General features: G+C 41.1%; 1 protein-coding gene across 3 annotated transcripts in view; it reads right to left on the reverse strand.

Moving 5' to 3' along the window:
* Nucleotides 1-3,771, reverse strand: part of FRMD4B (FERM domain containing 4B) — a 382,714-nt gene extending 378,943 nt beyond the window's left edge. For 2 of the 3 annotated variants that reach the window (XM_019711732.3, XM_074313265.2), the window contains exon 1: nt 3,287-3,771. The gene's annotated coding sequence lies outside the window, so the exon portion shown is untranslated. The remainder of the gene's footprint in view (nt 1-3,286) is intronic. The other variant, XM_019711733.3, reaches the window with a different exon arrangement.
* Between the last annotated feature and the right edge of the window lie 21,804 nt (nt 3,772-25,575).

Raw genomic sequence — 25,575 nt, forward strand, 5'->3', positions numbered from 1 at the left:
TATATATATATATATATATATATATATCCTAATTCCATTTAAATCAGATGTTTATCATTTATCAACATATGCCATGTGGCAGTGGCTTTCAAACTTTTTGACACCAACTCACAGTAAGAATTACATTTTATGCTATAACCCAAATGTGCATACAGCCCTAGATATAGATAGAACTGACTCAAGGTTTCATGAAACTACAGAACTCTTGCTAACATACAATGATGCTGGTATTATATTTTCTGTCCTGTTTTACTTTTTTTAATGCTTTTTTTTTTTTTTTTTAAACAGTGGTTGCAGCCCACTGAATTGATTTCATGACCTTCATTTTGAAAAATACTGCTCTGTGAGATTAGGTTAAAAACTGTTTTCACCAGGAAGAATAAGATGAGAAATGACATGATAATTTCAGTCAATCTGGTTATTGAGGAAAATAGGAGGTCTGATCCCTAAATCAAGTATCTAGCAACAGAAAATTGCTATTTTACCATTTCTCTCTGACTGCCCAGGACACGTTTACCAGAAGAGGACAAAAATATAATGACCTAGAAATAAACAAATTACAAAAAAAAAGATAAGTGCCTTCTAAAACAAAATAAAAAACCATGGCTAAAAAGAGAGAGATAAGAGATATATATGTAAGGAAAGAGTCTTGCTGATGAGTTGAGTTACATGATTTATTTATCCATAGGCTAAAGACAGTCATTTCAGTGAACCTCAGCACTTGCTGCATATGTAAAAATAGTGCCTTCCTGATAAGATCAGATCTCTGGAGTAGATCTAGACAGGAAAGCAGGGAACGAGAGGGAGGGAGGGAGAGAGGGAAGGCAGGCGGGAGAGAGATCACTGGCAGTATAAGCTGCCCTTATGTGTGCAATGTGTATTAGATAACTATGAAGAGTTCTTGAAATTCTAGACAATTACTGCAGGCTGGATAAGATAGGGTATTTTTAACTGTTTTCCGTGTACCTTATTTGTATTGTCAGTTAGCCAAAACTTCCCTTTTATCTGCTCAAAAGTACCGCAGAGTCTTGATTAAATCTGTGAATGAAATGGTGAACCAAGGTTCTCAGGCTTGCTGGAAATAGAGGCCAGTGAGAGCGAACAATGCTGAGAAAACTTTGGCTGCTTTTGCACTCCGGAGTGGCTGTGAAGTTAACTCCTTGCACACTTCTAGAATGTTAGGCTGAAGCCAATTTGTCTGCCTGTTTGAGAAGCCCATTTCCTGCCACTAAGATGGAAATTTATTAATTTCAAAACAGAGTGAAGTTTAAGACCATCACTAGCAGGCTTAGGAGAAGTGAATTCTGAGAATTTTCCAAGTGATAATGAAAATCAAACCTCAGTACAATGGTATTTTAGGTAGATTTCTTCATTTCCATCATCATATTCTTCAAATACATTCCACCTGCATTATGCAAAATTAAGCAAATACAGTGTTTGATTCATATTTGCAGATGTCATAAAGAAGTGATAAAACTCTTCTGTTCAAGGAGTCCTTGGAATTGCCTGAGTTTCTCTGGCTCTCTTTTAAGAAAGTAAGCACTGTTCAAAAGGTGTGTGTGTGTGTGTGTGTGTGTGTGTGTGTGTGTGTGTGTGTACGTGTACATGCACGCACGCACACTTTACTTTTTATTGCAAAATTTTCAGATATACAAAAAAGACAGAATCATATAATCATCAAAATATTCATCACCTAGTTTATGACGTTAAATGTAGAGACCAAAATATGTGCTGATGGTTTACCTCAGGCCACTCTTTTAAACACCATCCTATTTAATCTTATGAAAAACATACTAGTTATTGTTGTTGTAATTATTATTTTCTTCATCCTCATTAATGCCACCACCGCACGTCTCTTTTAGAGGCACTGTCATGGTTAAGATCCTGGGATCTGGAATCAGACCTCAGGCAAAGCCTGGATTACCAGTGTGACATAGCAAGTTACTTAACCTCCCTCTAGGGCTCTGTTTACCACCCCTTGGACTATTTATGATGCCAGAAAAATGCCTACTAGGATGCCTGACACACAGGAAGCTCTCTAAACCACCCTGCTAAACAGTCTGTATGGCAGATGAGCGTGCAGCCTGATAAGGTTAAGTGAGAAGATGCTACTTCTGTTTCCCTCCAGACATTTGATTTGAAGTCTGACAGATCCATACTTTGTAGGACAGGAAACAGCATGTGAGGGATTGCGTTAAAATCGTGTACACATTCTCCGAATGGGTGGTAAGTTTCTAGGGCAAACACTAGCCAACCTTGGAGGATCAACCAGCTTTCCGGAAAGACTTCTGCTGTCAGCACTCCCAAGTCTTTATTCCCGAAGAGGACACCTTCCAGACTCAGCCGTCTGCGTACCGGCAAACACACCAAGTCGGTTCTCAAAGTTCAGGGGAGTTGGCTTTGGTATGTTTACAAGTCCTTGCAGATAGCAGGAATGTTCAGGATAATTATTACCCCACCCAGGAGCGCCCAACCCTCTCACATCTGGAAGGAGGCGGCCACACAAAGGAGAGCGAGAGAGAGACCTCCTCTTGTGGCCACTTTCTCAGGTCCCGGGAAGACTTAATACAAGCTCTCACCCCTTTGGAGAAAAAGACCAGCCACTGCTTAGTATAATATCGTACAGAGCACAGGGCATTGTATGCAAAGCAAGAGTTTATCCTCTAGTCCAAATAGAATGGCATTTCTCAAAATATCATCTTTGTTTTTCCCTCCTCAGATGAAAGTGAAATACTCCAGAAAAGAGACAGAGAGTGATCCTCACGCACACAGCCTGCCCAACGTGGGAGCGGCTAGGATCAGACACACCTATTTAAAAAGGGCAGCCAAATCAAACCCTTAGTATCCTCGCGAACGCATGTGATTTCCTTCCACCCTATTCATTGCGTTTTAAGAGTATCTCTGGGCAATCGGATCTGGGATTCATCAGCATTTCTCCCCACTTCCCACGAACACGCGGCCACCAAAGTACATGGTCCCTGGCGGCGCGTTTGCAAACCCCACCATCGCCAACGCCTCGAGACCGCCAAACTTCCTGTCTCCACACGACCAAGGCGACCAAAGAGCCGCGCCAGGCACCCTAGGGACTCCAGAGAAGGCGCAGGCAGCCTCCGAGCCGCGGGGCGGGGTTTCCTGCTCGCAGGAGCCCCGCGGGGCCGCACCTCCACTGGGGGTCTCCAAATGTGCGCGCTGCGCCTGGGGCGCACCGGGAACGCTTGCTGTGGCCGCGTCTCACGGTCGCGCCCCCGCAGCCAACTCCAGGCACCCGGGCCAGTCCCCTACCTACCTGCTCTTCTGCCTCCTCCCTCAAGCGCTTCGGGGCTGTCGACCGCTACTTTATTGTCTAGGCTGCTCACCGCGCCGGGATGTGGGGATCCAGCTCTGCGCCAGCCCTGCAACTCCGTTCAGCGCAGCGCCTTCCCCCGCGGTTGCCTTCCTCTTCTTCCTCCTCTATGCCTAAGCTCCCGCTCCGCACGTGAGCTGCGCAGCCCGACTCCCGGACTCGCTGGGCAGCCAGCGCCCGCTGCATCCCCCGACCCGGGGCTGAATGTCGCTCCCGCCGCGCCGCGTCCTCGCTTTGGTCCACACTTACAGCTGTGCCCCGGGCCGCCTTCCTCGCGTCCCTCGGTCTTTCTATCCTACCGCCTTCCTCTCGCTGTCAGCCCAGGCTCTGGTCTCCTTTCTCCCTAGCTGCCCCCGCCCGCCGCCTCTCCGGGGGCTGGGGCGGCCGCTGCCAATGAGACTCGGCTGATGCGCTGTTCCGGCCCAGTCATTGTATCCGGAGGGGAGAAAGGAGGTGGAGCGGGAGGCAGGGAGGGGGCGCCCTCGGGCTCCGCCGCGCGGCTGCCGGCTGGGCTCGCCTTCCCAGACAGAGAAAGGGCGCTGGTGCCAAGGGGCGCGGAGTGGCTGGTGCTGCCAAGAGGAGGGGGAAGGGAGGGGGTCAAAGCCCGTGCTTCTCCATCTCTCCCTCCCACTCAGAAAAGCGCAGGGAGGGACTTGATTCTGCCTCCCAGGCTTCAAGCATCCCAGGACCCGACTGCCCTTAGAATAAAGGGAATGAGGCACCCGCGGCTGCGGGAAGCGCTGAACCTAGCCGGGGATGGGAGTGGGTCTGGTTAATGACTGGATGTGAGATTCGGGCAAAAAAGAAAGAAATAGCGAGAAAGAGGAAGGACGGGTGTGGGGTGGGGGAAGGTAATAAGAGAGAACGAAAGAAAAGAGTAAATGGGAGGAAGGGGTGAGAAGAGAGAGAGAGGAAGAGAAAAAAGAGTCAGCCCCATGCCACAGTCATGTATCCTCCAGAACAGTTCTGTGATGCGGGAGTGTTTTATTATGCTTTCTTTACGGATGAAGGAACCGGAGAGGTTGACTCCAGATAGCTAGTAAGTGACAGGACAGATTCCAACTTGGTGTGGTCCTGAATGTGACCGAGCTGGTGAGAGAAGACAGAGAGAGAAAACGGAGGACTTTTCACGAAGGATCTCCTATTGAGATTTTTGTATTATCTCCAAATGAGTGGGCAAGTAGAGCACCAGAGAGGTACACTGACAGGGCTGAGAAAATATTTGCAAACAGCCTTAAATGTGTGTCCCATTACCAGGCCAACTTCTCCATACACCATGAATTAATTTTCAAAACTAAATCTATTTTTTTAAATAATTATCCTGACTACACAGTTACATAGCTCTGTATTTTGGTGAAAGTTTAGTTGATTCATCCAATGACAATATCTGAGAGAGACAGTTTCTGAACCCTGTTTTGGCATTTCTCCTCCTCTTCCCCTCCCCCTCCTTTTTCTTCTCTTTCTTTCTTCTCTTTCTGCTCCTCCTTTTTCTCCTCTGTTTCCTCCTCCTTTTTCTCCTCATTCTCCTCCTCCTCCTTCTGACAGATCACCAGCCTACAAAAAAGGATGAGATGTGGGGAGGGAATGCTCTCTTGATTTCCCAGGCCCTGGCATAGCTGCTACTGACATAAGTGGAAAGCAAGATCTGAAAAAGTAAAGGCTTGAGGTGGTGTGATGCATAATGTTATATCTGTGCAGTGTGAGGTTTAATTAAAATTTCTTCTGATATGGAATGGACTAGCTGCTTTTAATTAAATAGAATATATTGAATGAAGAGCTAACATTTATTGAGTGGCTATTATATGCCTCCCAGATCTGAGCTAAAGCTCTTACTCGGTATCACCTCATTTTTTTTTTTTTTTACAATATTACAGTACTTAAGTAGTGATTTTATTGATTTTTCTTATATTCCTATGCCTTGTAATTTATTTAAATATCTTTTTCTGATTAAAGTTTATTGGGGTGACAATTGTTAGTAAAATTACATAGATTTCAGGTGTACAATTCTGCATTACATCATCTATAAATCCCATTGTGTGTTCACCACCCAGAGTTAGTTCTCCTTCCATCACCATATATTTGGTCCCCTTTACCCTCATCTACCACCCCCCACCCCCCTTACCCTCTGGTAACCACTAAACTATTGTCTGTGTCTATGAGTTTTTGTTTCTTATTTGTTTGTCTTGTTCTTTTGTTGTTTTTGGTTTATATACCACATATCAGTGAAATCATATTGTTCTCTGCTTTTTCAGTCTGACTTATTTCGCTTAGCATTATACTCTCAAGATCCATCCATGTTGTCACAAATGGTCCTATTTCATCTTTTCTTATCTCTGAATAGTATTCCATTGTGTATATATACCACAACTTCTTTATCCATTCATCTATCAAAGGACATTTTGGTTGTTTCCATGTCTTGGCCACCGGAAATAAAGCTTCAATGAACATTGGAGCACACTTGTCTTTATGGATAAATGTTTTCAGATTTTTTGGGTAGATACCCAAGAGAGGGGTTACTGGGTCATATGGTAATTCTATTCTTAATTTTTTGAGGAATCTCCACACTGCCTTCTATAGCGGCTGCACCAGTCTGCATTCCCACCAACAGTGTATGAGGGTTCCTTTTTCTCCACAGCCTCTCCAACACTTGTTACTATTTGTCTTGTTGATGATAGCCATTCTGACTGGGGTGAGGTGATATCTCATTCTGGTTTTTATTTGCATTTCTCTGATGATTAGTTATGTTGAGCATTTTTTCATATGTCTATTTGCCATTTGTATGTCCTCTTTGGAGAAATGTCTCTTCAGGTCCTCTGCCCATTTTTCAATTGGGTTGTTTGTTTTTTTGTTATTGAGTTGTATGAGTTCCTTGTATATTTTGGATATTAGCCCCTTATCGGAGGCACTGTTTGCAAAAATCTTCTCCCATTCAGTTGGTTGCCTCTTTATTTTGTGATGGTTTCTCATCTCATTTTGTTCTCCTGGGAGAAAGGAGATGGACTGGAAGCCTGATGAGGCCAGGACAGCATTTGCCTTGTTCAGCTCCTGGCACGTAGCAATGGCTCATTCAATGTCAGCTGAGTTAATGGACCCCCATTTTGCAGAGGAGGAACGCAGGGCTCAAAGAGGTGAATGGATCTGCTAAAAAATATGGAATTAGGAAGTGGTCGTGCCTTTCTTTAAACTCAAGTCTGACAACTCCTTAATCACAGCGCAATACTGTGTGTTCAACGTGAACAGCAGCAGCATAAGGACCTCAGGCCAGGGGGCAGTTCAAAGAGGAATGGCAGACTCAGTGCTCAGAATACGTCGTTTCCTTGGAGAGAAGCCAGCACATGTGGTGCAGTCCCTAGAGAAGGAGGCAGGGAGTTCAGGGTAACATGGGGTGATGCAGGGAGGGGAGTAGCACAGGCCGAGCATTTAAGAAGTGCATAGTATACGTTTGGGGGAAAAGTAGACGTGGTTATCATGAAAAATGCAATGTAAGAGACATCAGTAAGGTTGATCTGGGCCAGAGCAGTCCAGAAGAATTTTCTGGAAGATACAGGATATTTACTGGATGTTCTTGGACCAAAAGTGCTCTGGTTTGACAATGGGAGCTCCAAAGCTGTTCTACCTGGGTCTAAAGTGCAGCTTTTTAAATTACTCAACCAAAAGTAGGCATAATAATATTTGGGGCAGGTACATTCACCTTTCTGAGCCTCACGTTCCCCCTCTGCAAAATGGGGGTTTATTAACTCAACTGACATTGAATGAGCCATTGCTATGTGCCAAAAGCTAAACTTCAATCTCCTGATAAATAAATATTTATAAAATACCAAAACAACTAAATAAAAGCACAACACAATACAACAAAGAAAATGTTTTCTTTAATTCTTACCCTAGTGCAGAATTATCAACTCTGGTGGCATATTAGAGGGGAAGGTTTTGTTTTTGTTTTTGTTTCTAATAGTAGAGACAATTTCAAGTAGCGGGTGGGGTGAGGCTCCATAGATACAATTAATACACAGAAAGGACTGAGAAGCACTGAGACACTGGTGTGCATAGGAACTGGGGGCAGAGCTAGTTAAAGCCTCAGATTCCTGCATCCGTGTTCCACCAGGCTCATGGGCCAGAAATCTGCATTTTTAGCAAGCTGTTCTGGGCTCCACCTGAGTATCACAGCTTTGCCCCTCCCTCTGCACTCCTTAGTGGCCACTCCCTTCACCTACCCAGGGATTTTTTTTCCACCCTAAATTTCTAAACTCTTGTAATGAATCCAATGGTGTATGTGCATTCTTATTTAATTCCATGTACATTTATTGAGCACCAATTTTGTACAAATCACTATTATTGGGGTCCAAAGACCCCATGCTAGCAGGTCGTTAATAATCTGGAAAGAAAGATGAGCACATGATAGCTACAATAATAAGGTTATTGTGTTTGGAGCTCTTACAATGTACAAGACCCTGAAACAAATGCTTTGCCTGTAGACAAGGTAGAAAGTGATAAGTAAGAGAGGTCCAAAGAGTGAGTCTGCGGAAGGGAAACCAGAAATGGCTTCACAAAGGAGGCAGCATTTCAAAGCTGCTTTCCTGAAAGAAATCACTCCAGTTACCGCATAGCATGTTCAGAAGCCCAAACAGAATATGCACAAAACAGTGAAGCCCCCGAGACTGTAAGTTTGAGGAATCAGCCAGAGAACTTCTCAGGAGTGACAAACTCAGGGACCAAGTAAGTCACATAAATTAGTGAACTGAGCAGGTGTGATCAATGGGGAGTTGTGGGGACTGTGAAAAACTGGAGAATATATTCTCATTCTCCTCTTCTACAGGCTGCAGCCACTGTTATTCCTAGCACGCTGTTCCCATGTGGGAATGCTGATCTATTAATAATTTATCAGATGCTTTGATTTTTCAGAAAAAGCTGGTAATCTAGGTTTTGGTATGAAATTTCCCAATGTTTAAAAGTTTGGCAACCAACTAAAATTTTAAAGATATTCTATACATAGAATGAACTATGCCTGCTGGCAACACCCACCTATGGACAGCCCCTTTACAACCTCTATTATGGGTTTGGCTGGGAAAACCACACCCAGAGAAAAAACAACTAACGATTCCTATACTTTTTAAATGACTAGTAAATACTTAACAGTTCCTATGCACACCAATGTCTCTCAGTCCTTTCTGGGCTGGGCACTATGCAGAAATACTGCAACAAACAAGATAAAAGAAATGGGTCTTGCGTTTCAGAAATTCATGATTTAGTTGATGAAATAAGACAAACACATGTGAACAAAATTACAGCAACAAGCAGCGAGAGGAAACAATTCTTTCCTGAAATGTAGACTCTGTAGGTGAAAAATGAGGGCCTCATCAATTGCTCTGTACCTAATAGAATGTTTATGGCTGAGTTTCCTGATGCAAGATTGTATGAGAAACGCCCTAGACTTCCACTCTGAAGCCCTTTATCCTGGTATAAAGGAATGTGTTTTGATCTGTGTATCATGCGATTCAGCCTCTGAATTAATAAGAACATGCTTCATACATATTTTATTTCCAAATTTAAAAAGATTTACTTATTTATGTATGTATGTATGTATGTATGTATGTATGTATGTATTTGTTTGTCCTAAAGGTGGATATATGCTTATTGAACCAATTTTGACAATACACAAATATGTAAAATAGAAATTGAAACTTACCCACAAGTCCACCACTGTGAATGAGCACCTTTAATATATATCCTCCTAGACTTAAAAATGTACATGGATCCCATCCAACTCCTCATTCCTCCACCCCCAACCCAATGTAATTCTTTCCCTGGGGAAACAAAATATTTTGAAATAAAAATAAGAAAAAACAAAATATTTCCCAGACTCCTTTGCAACTGAACGTGGCAGAGCCAACTTTAGCCTATCATGCCTCTGGAAGTGTTTTGCTTTCCCTGTCCTCCTTATTGCTTCCCTCCTCTTCTCTGTCTACCTAGTATACAGATGTGGCACTGAAGCAGCACATTGTGCCCATGAAATCACCGCGTAAATGAAAGCCAAACAGAGATAACTGGGTAACAGAGCAGAGAGATAGAGTCCATGAAATTGACAGCATGGAACTGCTGTGCCAGCTTAGAATGTGTTTTTCTGGACTTCTTTTTAAATAAACACATGCTTGGTTAAGGCACCTTTGGCTGGTTTCTGTTACATGCAACCAAACACAATTCCTAGTTGTTGCAAAAAAAAAAAAAAAGAAGAATGCATGTACAAACACCCATACATATCATCTTGTGTATTGATGTAGCCTAATTTACTCACCCAATCGCCTATTGATGTATTGGTGTACAATTGGACTTCTTTGATTTTTTTTGTTTTGCGTACCATTTTAAAACCAAAGTTAAAAGGAGGTCACACCATCGCTGCAGCACTCTAGGCCTCTTAGCTTCAGGGAGTTCATACTTTCCAAAGATTTCCTGCTGAAAACTCAGATTTCGTAAAAGAATATATGTACTGTTTGCTATTTTGTAGCTAGAGGCTTATGAGTGGGCGAACGTTCATTACTTTGTACTGAGAACACATACTCACGTTCACTGAGTGCTTTATATTGTGGTTTCATTTATTAGTAACCCTATGAGGTAAGCAGCCCTGTTTGGCCCTTCTACACATGAGGAAACCGAGGCCCAGAGAGGGGAAACGACTTGCTTAAGGTTACACAGCTAGTAACTCAGGAGCTGTTTGATCCCAGGTCTTTCTGTCCCTGGAAATGGAGGTCTCCCCCACCACAACAGGAGACCCAGCCTTTCTTAATACTTTTATTATTAATGTTATGGCTTAGGAAGATCGTTTGATATCTGGGTTCTCAATAGGGATTTTTAAAAAATCAAATCACAGTAATATTAGACAAATGAAAAACTGTTCTCATAGCTACTCCTGTTCAAGGTCAATTGTATTTCTTCCTAAAGCACTCTTGAGATAACTAAAACCCACTAATGAGAATAACCACCTTCTGTTATAATAATACACTCCACATGACTTTGCCTCCTCTTAAATGGCACCATTGTGTCAAGTGTTTCTATGAAAGCCTTGGACATACTCTGCACCCCAAAGGTGCTTAAATAACAAAAGTTACTGTTACTTGTTATTGCCTTCCTCCATGGGGAGTGTTTATTATAATTCATACCTCACCTTTCCATTTAACCTCAGGACCTTTTCACATAAATTGAGATTGAATTAAAGCCTCTCCTTTCACTGACCTAACTGAGGCTGTTGTGTTTTTACAGTCAAATGTAGCACAAAAGTATTAGGTCATTATCTCCAATCTTCGAAGATGTCACATGGTATAAATAAACATACATGCTTTGTGTTAAGTGTGTTAATTATGATACCCTGAAATTAAAAGATAAGAAAACAAATAATTATATTTAAACTGGCCAATATTAGGTTAAATGACAGGAAACTGCCTTTCTGTGGTTAAAAGTCAAGTATGAGCAATTTCGTAAGGTTCAGCTTAATATGAAGCTGTTGCTGATGATCAGCTGTGAACATGAACTTATGTCATTAGACTAACTGTGGTTGTACTCGCTTCCAGATTACGGAAGTAATGTAATTGAATGGAAACCTCACAATACACGTGCATAACTGTCTTTTGAGGGCACTTCCTACATGTGAAAATGCTTTTTAATAATGTTCTTTTGGCATTTCACCTGCCGAGAGAGGCCAGCACAGTAATCCAGCTCCTTAGTGAACAGCATGAGCCCTAAGGTCCAGTGGAAGCTTAAATCAGAGTGGTCAGAGAGGATCGTCTTTCCTTCCACTCCATGGGAAATAAAACAAATGTTCTCTAGTTATTTTGTCATCATGTTACCTAATCACAAAGCTCTCAATCCACTTAAGTAGATAATTTGGAAATGACTTTGGGAAGGACTCTTTTTCACTGGAGAGGTTGCAAACTGACATGTGCTTTGGCCTATAAGGTCTTTTGTAAATTGCAGGCACTGAAAACTTGGAAATTGTAACATACGCATCTGAATTCACGTGTGGGTGTACCTGAGTGTATTTGGAGGGAAGATTGAAAACGCAGGCTGTACGATTGGATGTTGTTGTATTATTCATAAAAGGACATTTTTAAATGTTATTTCAGACATGCTGATTTTTATAAAAACAGGCCACCACTCTAATAATTAGACTTTCTTTTCATACTTCCAGGATTATTTCATTCAAAATGTATCATTTCATGATTTCCTTTAAAAATGTATGAAACAGGGAAACAAAAGTCCGACTAGCTCAGCAACGTTCTCCTCCCCATCCCAGGAATGATGAGCAGGCTCTTCCAGGTCAGCAGTGGCCTTGCTTCTTTTTCCCTCACGTCTGATTTAGTTTGGGGACCCTGTTGACTTGCCACAACCCCATTGTCTCTTAACATACCATCAAGATATGAGAAAACTTAAAGGAATTCAGAGTACTTCTGGTCCAAGGGTTACAAATTCAAAGCTTTGAGTGGCCAGGCAAGAACATAAATGAGTGCAAGGGGTCAAATGTATCCAATAGGCAATGCCAGAGACTGGGGCAAACTGGAGAGCCTGTGGCCTGTCAGAGGGGCGCTCCCTGCTCAGTACAACCCACTGCTGAGAAGCAGCGTTGCCACATTTCCTTTCCAAGAGAAGTCAGAATTCTGGATTTTTACTAAAATCTCTTGATTTCCATTAAAAATGTATGAAAGTTTTAAACACTGAGCCAAATGAAGCATATATGCAGCCTGATGGGACTCAAGGGCCCCCGTTCCGTGACTGCTGGTCCATTGCCATCCCTTCATTTTGCAGATCAGGAAACTGAGGCTCAGACAGTGAAGGAGGCTTGCTCAGGAGCACATGCTGTTTAACGTGGGACAGGAAGTGGAATGCTGGCCGCTCGTCTCCAAGCCTAGGCCTTTTCCAATACCAACATCGGCTTTCACTTTCTTGCTAAGATTTAAATGATGTTTCTATTTACATGATTTCAAATGTACATTGTTTTAAAAAATGATGATGATGATATTCCCTGGCTTTGGAGCACATAATTTGCAATAAATGGCTTGCCACTCACATGATGCCATAACCGAAATTGATTCTAACAGTTATAGACCGGTATAATTTTACTTCCACTCATGTGCTTCCTCTCTACTGCACTACACTTTCCCTCCCTTCGTCTCTTTATTAAATCTGGCCCAATACAGAGAAAAAGTAAAATATTTAAGAGGAACCATGTTGACTTCTCTACCACGAACAAGAACTAGGTGGGCAGGAAAAGAAAAATACAGTTGTGAATCAGAGGCTGTAAAAACTAAGCCATGCATACAAAGCATTTCAGGGCAGTTTGATTGTTGTGCCAAAGCAAACGGAACACACAGCAAGCTCATGAGAGCCCAGTACACTTCGGAGAAGGGAAAGGAGTGGAGACAGTTTCTCTGAGTTTCAGTCACTGAAGACCTCCATTATATATCTGAGTTGTTGTTGTTTTTTCTGGAAGTTTTAAACAATACAGAATAGTTCAGAATCTAATATACCAAACATTCCTACAGCTACTAGTCAGGACTGGAAATTTTAGCACGCTTGTCCATTGTCCTTTTTTTTTTTTTAATTTTATTAGTTTCAGGTGCACAAGACAAAGCAATACTTAGACATTTATCATTTATATCCCTCATACTGTGTGAACACCCCTCCCCCCATCCACTATCCCTCTGACATCACACAGAGCCATTACATTTCCACTGTTTCTATTCCTAATGCTGTACTCCGCTTCCTGTAACCCTATACATACATATATATACATGTATATATAAAATTATACTTGGCATTCATTATTGTTCAGCTTCAGGTGTACAGTGCAAAGATCAGGCATCTGCATCATCCCTGAGGTGGTCTCCCATATGGGACACATGTCCATCGGATACCCTACAACATCTTTACATTGTTGATTACATTCCCCAAATTAATTTTCAAAACCCCGTGGCCATCTTGTGGTCACCGACTATTTTCTAAACCTCTCACATTCCCCCTTATCCCCACCCCCCGCCCTTCTAGCAACCCTCAGTTTTTCCTCTATGTCTCCAAAACTGTTTCTGATTAGTTTATTCACTTAGTCTTTTCTTTAGATTCTGCATATAAGTGAGATCATATGGTATTTGTCTTTCTCTGTCTGACTTATTTCACTTAACATAATGTTCTCTAGGTCCATCCATGTTGTTGTAAATGGTAAGATTTCTTTCTTCTTTATGGCTGCGTAATACTCCATTGAATAAATGTACCACAGTTTCTTAATCCAGTCATCTACCGATGGGCATTTCAGTTGTTTCCATGTCTTGGCTATTGTGTATAGTGCTGCAATAAACATAGGAGTGCATAGATTTTTGAATTGGAGTTTTGGATTTCTCCGAATAGATACCTAGGAGAGGGATTGCTGGATCACAAGGTAGTTCCATTTTCAGGTTTTTGAGATACCTCCAAACTGTTTTCCATAGTGGCTGCACCAATCTGCATTCCCACCAACAGTGCACAAGGGTTCCCTTTTCCCCACATCCGCTCCAGCATTTGTTGTTTGTTGATTTATTGATGATAGCCATTTTGACTGGGGTGAGGTGGTACCTCATTGTGGTTTTTATTTGCATTTCTCTGATGGTTAGTGAGGTTGAGCATTTCTTCATATGTCTGTTTGCCATCTGTATGTCCTTTTTAGAAAAATGTCTCTTTATGTCCTCTGCACATTTTTTAATTGGGTTGTTTGTTTTTTTGGAGTTGAGTTGAGTGAGTTTTTTTATAAATTTGTGATATTAACCCCTTATCAGATATATCATTGGCAAGTTTCTTTTCCCATTCAGTAGGATCCCTTTTTGTTTTATTGATGGTTTCCTTTGCTGTGAAAAAACTTTTTAGTTTGATGTAATCCCATGTGTTTATTTTTTCTCTTACTTCCCTCACACGAGGGGATATATCACTAAAAATCTCACTCCGGGTAATGTCTGTGAAGTTTCTTCCTATATTTTCTTCTAGGAATTTTATGGTTTCAGATCTTACATTTAAGTCTTTAAGCCGTTTTCAATTTATTTTTGTATACGGTGTAAGGAAGTGGTCCAGCTTCATTTTTTTGCATGTGTCTGTCCAGGTTTCCCAGCACCATTTATTGAATAGACTGTCTTTACCCCACCATACATTCTTGCTTCCATTGTCGTAGATTAAATGGCCATATAGGCATGGATTTATTTCTGGACTCTCTATTCTGTTCCATTGATCTATGGGTCTGTTTTTATGCCGGTACCATGCTGTTTTGATTACTGTAGCCTTGTAGTATAATTTGAAGTCAGGTATTGTTATACCTCCCACTTTGTTCTTATTTCTCAAGATTGTTGAGGATATCCAGGGTCTTTTGTTATCCCATATAAATTTTAGGATTATATGTTCTATTTCTGTGAAAAATGTCATTGGTAGTTTGATAGGAATTGCGTTGAATATGTATATTGCCTTAGGCAATATGGACATTTTAACTATATTAATTCTTCCTATCCATGAACATGGTATGTGTTTCCATCTATTTGTATCTTCTTTCATTTCTTTCTTCAGTGTCTTATAATTTTCTGAGTACAGATCTTTTACTTCTTTGGTTAAATTTATTCCCAGGTATTGTATAGTCTTTGGAGCAATTGTAAATGGAATTGCTTTTTTAATTTCTCCTTCTGATGTTTTATTATTGGTATATACAAATGCAACTGATTTCTGAATATTAATTTTGTATCCTGCTACTTTACTAAATTCATCTATCAGCTCTAATAGTTTCTTGGTGGAGTCTTTAGGGTTCTCTAAATATAGTATCATATCATCTGCATATAATGACAGTTTTACTTCCTCCTTACCGATTTGGATGCCTTTTATTTCTTTTTCTTGTCTGATTGCTGTGGCTAGAACTTCCAGCACTATGTTGAATAGAAGTGGAGAAAGTGGGCAACCTTGCCTTGTTCCTGATTTTAAGGGGAATGGTTTTAGCTTTTCCCCATTGAGTATGATGTTAGCTGTGGGTCTATCATATATGGCCTTTATTATGTTGAGATATGATCCCTCTATTCCCACTTTCTTAAAGGTTTTTATCATGAATGGCTGCTGAATTTTATCAAATGCTTTTTCTGCGTCAATTGATATGATCATATGATTTTTATTTTTCATTTTGTTAATGTGGTGTATCACATGAATTGATTTGCGGATGTTGAACCACCCTTGCATACCAGGGATGAATCCCACTTGATCATGGTGTATGATCTTTTTAATGTATTGCTGAATTCTGTTCACTAGTATTTTGTTGAGGATTTTTGCATCTATGTTCATTAGCGATATCGGCCTGTAGTTTTCTATTTTTGTGGTGTCTTTGTCTGATTTTGGGATCAAGGTGATAGTGGCTTCGTAAAAAGTGTTTGGGAGTCTTCCCTCCCTCTGGATTTTTGGGAAGAGTTTGAGGAGAATAGGTGACAATTCTTTTTTGAACATTCTGTAAAATTCACCTGTAAAGCCATCTGGTCCAGGGCTTTTGTTTGTTGGGAGATTGTTGATTACTGATTCAATTTCCTTGGTGGTAATCAGTCTATTCAGGTTTTCTGTCTCTTCTTGAGTTAGCCTTGGAAGGTTGTATGCATCTAGGAAATTGTCCATTTCTTCCAGGTTGTCAAATTTGTTGGCATACAGTTGCTCATAGTAATTTCTTAAATCTTTTTGTATTTCTGCGGTGTCTGTTGTCACTTCTCCTCTTTCATTTCTGATTTTATTAATTTGGGTCCTCGCTCTCTTTTTTTTTAATGAGTCTGGCTAAAGGTTTGTCAATTTTGTTATATTCTTTAAGAACCAACTCTTGGATTCATTGATCTTTTGTATTGTTTTTCTGGTTTCTATTTCATTTATTTCTGCTCTGATCTTTATTATCGCCTTCCTTGTACTCCCTTTGTCCTTATTTTGTTGGTCTTTTTCCAGGTCCCTTAAGTGTGAAGATAAACTGTTGATTAGTGATGTTTCTTGTTTCTTTAGGTAGGCCTGCAGGGCTATGAATTTCCCTCTTAGGACTGCTTTCGTGGCATCCCATAGATTTTTGGTCGTCGTGTTTTCATTTTAATTTGTCTCGAGATATTTTTTGATTTCTTCCTTGATCTCCTGCTTGACCCATTCATTATTTAGTAACATGTTATTCAGCCTCCATTAATTTATGTGTCTTCAGCTTTTTTCCTGTAGTTCATTTCTAATTCCATAGCACTGTGGTCAGAGAAGACAATTGGTATGATTTCAATTTTCTTAAATTTATCAAGACTTGTTTTGTGGCCTAACATATGGTCTATCTTGGAGAATGTTCCATATGCGCTTGAGAAGAACGTGTATTCTGCAGCATTGGGGTGAAATGCTCTGAAAATATTGATTAAATCCAAGTGGTCCAATGTGTCATTTAAGGCTGTTGTTTCCATATTGATTTTCTGTCTGGAAGACCTGTCCCTTGTTGTCAGAGGTGTGTTGAAGTCCCTACTATGATAGTGTTACTATTGATCTCTGTCTTTATGTCAGCCAATATCTGTTTTATATATTTAGGTGCTCCTATGTTGGGTGCATAGATGTTTACTAGGGTCATGTCCTCTTGTCGGGTCAATCCCTTTATTATTATATAGTGCCCATCTTTGTCTTTTAATATTTTCTTCATTTTAAAGTCTATTTTGTCAGAGATAAGTATTGCAACTCCAGCTTTCTTCTCATTTCCATTTGCATGAAATGACTTACTCCAACCCTTCACTTTCAGCCTGTGTGTGTCTTTTGATCTGAGGTGAGTCTCTTGTATACAGCATATACAAGGGTCTTGCTTTATCCACTCAGCCACCCTATGTCTCTTGAGTGGAGCATTTAATCTGTTTACATTTAAAGTGATTATTGATAGGTACATAGCTATTGCCATTTTAAAATTTGTAATTAGATTGTTTTCATCTTTCTTCTATTTACGGAAGTCCTTTTAGTATTTCTTATAATGCTGGCTTGATGGTAATAAATTCCTTTAGCTTATTCTTTTCTGGGAAGCTCTTTATCTCTCCAACTTTAAATGATAGCCTTGCTGCATAAAGCGGTCTAGGTTGTAGGCCTTTGCTTTCCATCACTTTGAGTATCTCCTGCCACTCCCTCCTGGCCTTCAATGTTTCTGCAGAAAAGTCATTTGATAGTCTTATGGGAGTTCCCTTGTATGTAACCCTCTGTCTTTCTCTTGCTGCTTTTAGGATTCTCTCTTTGTCTTTAACCTTTGCCATTTTAACTATAATGTGTCTTGGTGTGGACCTGTTTGGGTTTATCCTGGTTGGAACTCTCTGCACTTCCTGGGATTGTATGTCGATTTCCTTCACCAGGTTAGGGAAGTTTTTGGTCATTATTACGTCAAATATGTTCAGATCCCTTGCTCTCTGTCTTCTCCTTCTGGCGTTCCTATGATGTGCATGTAGTTGCACTTGATGTTATCCCACAGGTCTCTTAAACCATCTACATTTTTTTTTATTCTTTTTTCTTTCTGTTGTTCTGTTTGGGTGATCTCTGCTAACTTGTCTTCTAAGTCACTGATTCGATCTTCTGCTTCATCTAACCGGCTGTTAATTCCTTCGAGTGAGTTCTTATTTCGGTAATTGTGTTCTTTAGTTCTAACTGGTTGTTCGTTATGATGTCTACATCCTTTTTGATGTCGTCTCTAAGCTCCTTAAACATTCTTATCATCAGTGTTCTGAACTCTGTCTCTGATAGGTTGGTTACCTCTGTTTCATTTGGTTCCATTTCTGGAGATTTCTTCTCTTCTTTTATTCGGGACATGTTTCTTTGTTTCCCTATTCTGGCTGACTCTCTGTGTTTGCTTCGATGTATTAGGTAGATCCCCTAGAGTTCTTAGTTCTTGCTGGGTTATCTTATGTAGTACGTGTCCTTTATGTTTGACTTGCACTACTTCGTTCTTCTCCTCTGCGTGCACTCCAAAGGTAACTCTTGTGTTGTGTATATTGTCCTGTTAAAGAAGATCTTTAATTGCTTTTCGCTTGTGAGTAGGTGGAGTTAACTCCTAGGCTGACTAGTTGTGAGACTTGGCTCTGCCCACTGCAGGTGTTCTGCTGCGTGAGGGTTGGCCGCTTAAATGTGGTTTGGCCTCTATGGGCTCTTGTGCCTGTAAAGAATCCCCTCTTGGTGTGCCACTTTTAGGTCAAACCTGGTAGTACTCTCGTTTGGTCTGGAGTTGGCCTCTGGGTATGTTGAATCATGTGCCTCTTAAGCTGGGCCCTGGTAGGGCAATTTCAGAACAAAGCAAATCACCAAGCACAACAACAACAACAAAGAAAAAATAAAATACCTTCACATGTAAAAACAACCGACAACCCCCACTCAACACAGGCAAAGATATCAAAGATATAAAGACAAAACAGAACAAAACAAAAAGCAGCGCCAGTCTTGGCTTAAGCCCACCAAGTAATCTCCAGGTTGTCCTCTGCTGTACCAAAGAGTCCCCTGCGTATTGTGCAGGCAGAGCCGGTCCCCTGGTGCCCAGAGTGACGTTGGGACTCCAGATTTAGATGCATGGGGCTGAGGGGTCTGGACGGTAGTTCTTACAAAGCCAGTGCAGTTTCTGCCCTTGCCTGCACATATGCACACTGAGAGTAGCACCACCAGCCCTGTGTCCGGTTCTCCTGAGTCTTAGGGCACTTCTTCTGTGTGTGTGTGTGTGTGTGTGTGTGTGTGTGTGTGTGTGACGGTCAGGAGATTTCTGAGCTGCTGAAAGCCCGGAGCTGCGTCTGCCGCTTACTGCTGATCCCTGGGAGTTCCTCCGCAGATGTAATTGCCCTGCCCTAGGCGGGCCAGAAAGGGTGGGGGCTGGGGATGGAGGGGTCTTCTCTCTCCCAGCCCAGCCGTGTCACACTCTTCCCATAGGCCAGAAAAGATGGTGGCTGGGGGCAGAGGAGTCCCCTCTCTCCCAGCCCAGCAAAAACCACACTCTTCCCAGCCTGTTCCCTGGGCCAGAGCCGCCCACCAGTCCTCCCAGAGCCAGAGCGCCAAGGCTCCTCTGGAATCTGACACCACTCCTCAGTTCAGGGGCCAGTTCAAGTCTCTGGAAGGGCAGGGGTAGGATTGGAAGAGCAGGGGGAAGGGCCCAGGTATGGAGATTGTGTCCTTTGTCTGGCCTAGGGCTTAACTGGAGGTATCAGCTGAGGTTATTGCCTCAAATGCTAGATATGCTGCCCCCTCAGCCGGAGAGATCAGCTGTGGGACGCAGGGAAAGAGCCCACCTCCTGGCTTTTGTGTTCTCTGTTCCGTCCTGGGATCCCCTTCATCTCTGCAGCTGTGGATTTCGGCCGGATTTCCACCACCGCAGATGCGGGCCGCGTCCTCACCGCGGCAGATGCGGGCCGCGTCTCCACTCCGCTCCCTTCCTTCTTCCCCTGCTCGCCCAATTCTCCCCATCCTACAAGTAATCCTTGCATGAGTCTCTTAGCTGTTCTGCGTGATGAGCAGAGAGTCCTTTGATGGGTTATAAACGTCTGGTTTCTGATAAGATCCGGAGAAGAACTCAAAAAGTGCGCACTGCTGCCGCCATTCCTATGACGTCCTATAGTCTTTTGAAGACCTTTTCCTGGAAGTCAGAGAAAGAAAACCTGTCCTTTGTTTCTAATCAGAAGTAAACCTATACAGAAAAGTTGAATTTCCCTTTGCCTCCTATTCCCAGTCTTATTCTTACCTCCAGCTCTCCAGAAGTAACGACTATAATGAATTTTGTGTGAATGCTTGCAAGCTTCCATATAGATATATGTATGTGACTACTACACAATACTGTTTTACCTGTGTTTTTAAATTTACATACATGATATCATACCACATGTAAGGTACCATAGCCTGTGTGGTTTATTTAATAGCAAGTTTTTAAAAAAATTGGTCCAAGTTGATGGATATGCATCCAGTTCATTATTTTAACCATGTATGATTCTGCATTTTATTGTTCATTTCAGTAGATGCCTAGCTAAGCCATTTCCAATATTTGAATCATTTTATTTTAAAAATATTTAAAGTAGGAACCAATTTTCCTAAAAAGAGTGACAACCAGCATTGAACCAGTAGTTTACTATACTATACAAAGGTGAAGAGCAGCACTGAATATTCCATACTGTTTTCTAGATCCAGAACTCCTGACCTCTCTAGTATATCAGGGAGTCCATTGGCCCTACTGTACGGAAAATGTGTTATGAATGGTATTTTTAATGAAGAAAGCATCGGTAGCTTTTATTAGATTCTCAAAGTCACCTGTGCAATAAGGATGAAGAACCATCACTTTAAAATACCCCCTACTCACCGTGGGACTAGTCATGGGCCTTCTGCAGTTCTGCCCCTCACCGCTGTTTTTTGAACAAATTTCCATGTTTCATTGAGGCTCACAATTAAATCGAACCGTTAAGTACTACTGAGAATGCAGTAAATGGCAGTAGCTCAGACAAGTTGCCAGTAGCAGGAACGAGAATAAGTTGGGACCTCCACCCCCACCTCAGAAGTACTGAGGAGTAATTCTTCCTCAGGCTCTCACTGACCTGGAAGTTTAGTAAGGAAGATAGGGTGCAAGCTCAGCACAGTGCTCCTCAAATGTGGCACTACTGACATTCCGGTTGATAATTCTGTGCTGTGGGGCCTGTCCTGTGCACTGCAGGATGTTTAGCAGCAGCCCTGGCCTCTACCCCTGGCTGCCAATAGACCCTTCCCCACAGGTTGTGATCATCAAAATGTCTCCAGACATTGCCAAATGTCCCTGGAGGGCAAATCTACCCAGATGAATCGCACTGGTTTAATGCAATGAGCAGGGCTAAGGGGAAACACGGATCTCTGTTCCTAAGACTCTTCCTTAAATAAGTAATCAGCAAAATAAAGGCATAAGTTCCTGCAAGGCAAGAAACAGTGACTGGGATACTCAGAGAACGATGTTCTTGTCTGGGCAATGTTACGAATTATTTTATCACCTTGGAAATGTTATTCAACTTTTCTGAGCCTTAGCTCCTTTCTTTGTAAAATAAGATGGTTGGATATGTCTAGCTCTAAAATTTGACAGTATCCTCGACAGCTGCATCCTTGGGGAACTGTCAGGATGGGGCTAGGAAACCAACATTTGGAAGCTGCTGCTATTTTGGGAAAGATAAACAATACACACAGAGAAAGTGCTCTGCTAAATACTGTGTGTCATTGAAAACAAACTTTTTATTAGAAAATATAGCCTCTGGTTGCATTTGCCACACTATTTCTTTTTTAAATGATCTTGCCAATTGCCTTCCTCATTATAAAGCAATCTTGTAGACTCTATTAACAGGAATTGCAGGCTGTTTATCTCTCTTATAAATTTCATCTTCGGGAAAAGGGGCCTGATTTATAGCCAATGACATATTAAGACTGCTTTCTCTTAGCCACAGAATAGATACAGCAAATGAAAGCTTTTCTAGACTACTGAAACAATGTGATCTTGGAAGAATTGTCCTGATAAATACAATAGTGCCAGTTCCACTAAAAATAAATCTTTGATTTCAATTGTATCAATGGAGACATGGGCACAAGTCCATTTGTACCTAAGTGGACACCAGAAATAGGTGTCATTAAAGCAACTGCTTAGCCATTAACCAGTTCTGGCTTTCAGTTTTGTAATCTTACAGTCAGGGTTCCAAATGGACGGAACGGGACTTGGTGCTGGACATTCTCAAAATCTCTCCTATGGTAACTATGTGCACGCTGCTATTCCTCACTGGATTCATTTCCCCAAGATCTTTGCTTGGCTGGCTGGTTTTCATCATTCAGGGACTGGGAAAAAAAGGTAATACCTCTTCAGAGTATTTCCCTGCCCACTCTAGACAAATTAGTCCTCTACACTTTCTATCTTACCTGTCCACCTGGTTATTAACTGTCTTCCCTCACTACAAGGGAAGCTCCATAAGCACAGGACTTACTTTGACTTACTTATTGCTGTGTCACCAGCACCTGGAACAGAACTGGCACATAGCAGACATTTACCTAGTACTTGTCTTTAAATCATGCTTTTGGTGTAATGTCAAGACCACTCTGCCCAACTCCAGGTCATGAAGATTTGACTCTATGTTTTCTTTTAAATGTTATATAGGTTTGCATTTACCATTTAGATCTATGATGATACATTTTGAGTTTATTTTTGTATAAAGTGTGAAGTTTGGGTAGAAGATTCATTTTTTTTAAATATATGAATGTCTATGTTCCAATACCATTAATTGAAAAAGCTAATATTTATCAACTGAATTGCCTTAATCAATCTTTTACAATCCTTTGTAAGAATTCAGTGGGCCACTTTCGTGTATTTCTGGACTTTCCATTTGGTTCTGTTGATTTATGTGAATACCCCTTAGCCAATACCACACTGTCTTGATTACTCACAGCTTTAAAGTAAATCTTAAAGTCAGGTAGTGTGGTTCTTACAACTTTGTTTTATTTCTTAAAGACTTAGTACTTCTTAAATGAATTAATTAAATGCTTTCTCTTCTCTCTTTGCTTTGTTAGCTCCTATTAACCATTGGGATCAGAGATCAGGCATCATAGCCTCAGGGAAATCTTTCCAGATCATCCTGGCTGTGTCACATCACTGACTGTACACTCTGGACAATGCCATGAGTCCTTTTTTCCTCCTGGTACCCTCTCGGTGACAGTGCTCCCCTCAGGGACATTTGAATGTCTGGAGACATTGCTGGTGGTCACAAATGTAGAGGAGTGTGGAGGTCCCCCAATATGTAAAAGCCAGGGGTCCTTCTACACAACCTATGATGCACAGGTCAGCCCCTCAACAACGAGGAATTATCCAGCCCCAAAGAAAAAACCCTGCCCTAAACAGACTGGTACTTTTACATTTCTTTGTGTAAGTCTCTGCCTAATGTCTGTCTTCCCTACTGGACTATAAAATAATGACTAGAATTTGGGATTTGAAACCCTCAAAACCTTATCCAAACACTCTGCAATCAGGACCACCAGGCAGCTCACTTAGCTGTTGAATTTGCGAGTTCCTAGACAGAGTTGATAATGAATATTATAAATAAGCAAAAATAGAAGAAAGAAACAAGCCAAACATTACTTCTGTTTGGTAGGAACATGGCAGAGTAGATATTTAATCATTTAACCAAGCATAACAGAGCCCACGAAGCAAACCCCAAATTGCAAAGAGCCAAACACTGGAGCATATTCAAGTGTTAATATGTAAAATTGTCAACCACAGCAACACATGAAAGAATTTTACTGTGGCTTAATTATAAGTAAGACATACCATACCTATGGCTTTGGGTATTGATGGGAGGATAAGTAAATCAATTCCAGAAGGACCTAAGCATAATATATATGAAAACAACACTTTCTCCATTTGAGAGAGGGAAACCTAGTGACCTTCTCCATTTGAAAGAAAAATAGAGTTCAATAAAGGAGAACAAAAGCTCACATCCATCTACAATGAAGAAAAGATGGAGAATGGTTATGTAAGGGCCAAAAGAAACCCTTGTTAGAAAAATGGTAGCTCTCTAATGCCTGTAACGATAGGTAACATCTTCCTCCTCTTTAACTAAGTTTTGATGAGTCCAAGGAGAATGATCCAGATTATTTGTCATGCCATTAAATCGATCAAAATAAAGTAAGGAAAGATCCTTAATTTAGCAAGTGTCCTTCAGATGCTCTGTAAAATTTTTAACAAGAAACTGAGATATCCAAGGATTTATTTTTGGACTCTACCCTTTTTACTAACAAAGTCTATCTGACTTGTTGGAGGCCTGGTGTTTGGCAGCCAGTGTGCTTCACTCAAACATGTACAGCACCAAGAGACTCGAAATATATTCTCTGAGTAGGATTTTAAACAAAACGATTTAGCACAGTGCTCACTGCCTTCAAAGTTATCCACAAAGGCTTTTATGCTGGCTTACTTTAGGGACTCAAAGACTTCAAATTTCTCTCTTTCTCTACAACTGCAATAATCTGAAGTGAGAGGCCTTTAGGAAACAGATGGTAAAACAAACGTTGTTTATTTTTTTCTTATTTTTTTCATTTTAATCTTTTCAAGTTTCCAAGGACTCAAAACAGATGTTTATGACCTGCTTTTTTTAAGGCAGCAAAGAGAAGCTGACCCAAAAGTGCTAGGGAGAAATCTGTTTAATCAGTAGTTAGATTTGATCTACTGAGTTTCCAGATAGTCTTTTAATCATTCAGGACAAATCATGACACACATTTTTAAACAATCTTTTTTACTATGCTAACCTCTTTTCTAAAGAAAGACACAGTAAAAACTCTCTGCTGGTCTTGAAGTAGACCTCAACTATTCAATTTCGTGCCAATTTATGGAGAAGATTCTATTTATAATCTCCAGAATCTAGATGACATCTTTTATCCTTTACAATTACACTTAAAGAAACAGAAATAGGCGTTTTCTTTTGATACTCACTCTCCCACTCCTGAACCTCAAACCTCGAGCTTTAATTTCCCTGGAATATAACCATCTATAATCAGTGGTCCTCTGTACGCAGGGACAATTTTGTCCCCAGGCAACATTCGACAGTGCCTGGACATATTTTTGGTTGTCACAACTAGCTAGGGTAAGGATGGGAGGTGTGCTCCTAATATCTAATGCGTAGAGGCCAGAGATACTGATAAATATCCTACAATGCACAGGAGAGACCCTCAACAGAGAATTATCCAGCTCAAAATGTCAATAGTACTGAGGCTGAGAAACCCTATCTATGATTTTTATCCCCAGCATTAATAGAATCAAATGTGTATATGCCTGGCAGATGGTTTTTAGTAGAGCATTTTACAAAAAGATTACTCTTTACTTTCATATCTTTCAAGCAAGTTAAAATATTAATGAGAAAATCAATGATTTCCTCAATTAAGACTTCCAGCACCAAGACTCCATTACTGACCTTTCAAAGTAACTCCTCTATTTCGGTGCCTGGGAAAACCACGTAATTATTGCTAGTGGTAGTTCTACCAGAAGAGTCATCCAAGGAAATCCGGAGTTGGCACCTTCTCTAGGACTTCAAAGAAAAGGCTATTGATTTTCTGGAGCTCTTTATTTTTTAATGGGCTACACGCTGCTGTGGTAAGTTTTAATTCTAAAAATGTCAAAATAAGTAAGCGCTGGCTCAAATGGAATCATTGAGGGTCCACTATTTTTAGAACTACACTGTCTCTAAAGGTGTGAGTCAAGGGGAATGAAATGCTAATTTCTTGCTGTT

The sequence above is a fragment of the Rhinolophus sinicus genome, chromosome 5 (assembly GCF_057876585.1).
Source record: "Rhinolophus sinicus isolate RSI-liver-muscle chromosome 5, RSI-T2T, whole genome shotgun sequence".
NCBI classification, from domain to species: domain Eukaryota; kingdom Metazoa; phylum Chordata; class Mammalia; order Chiroptera; family Rhinolophidae; genus Rhinolophus; species Rhinolophus sinicus.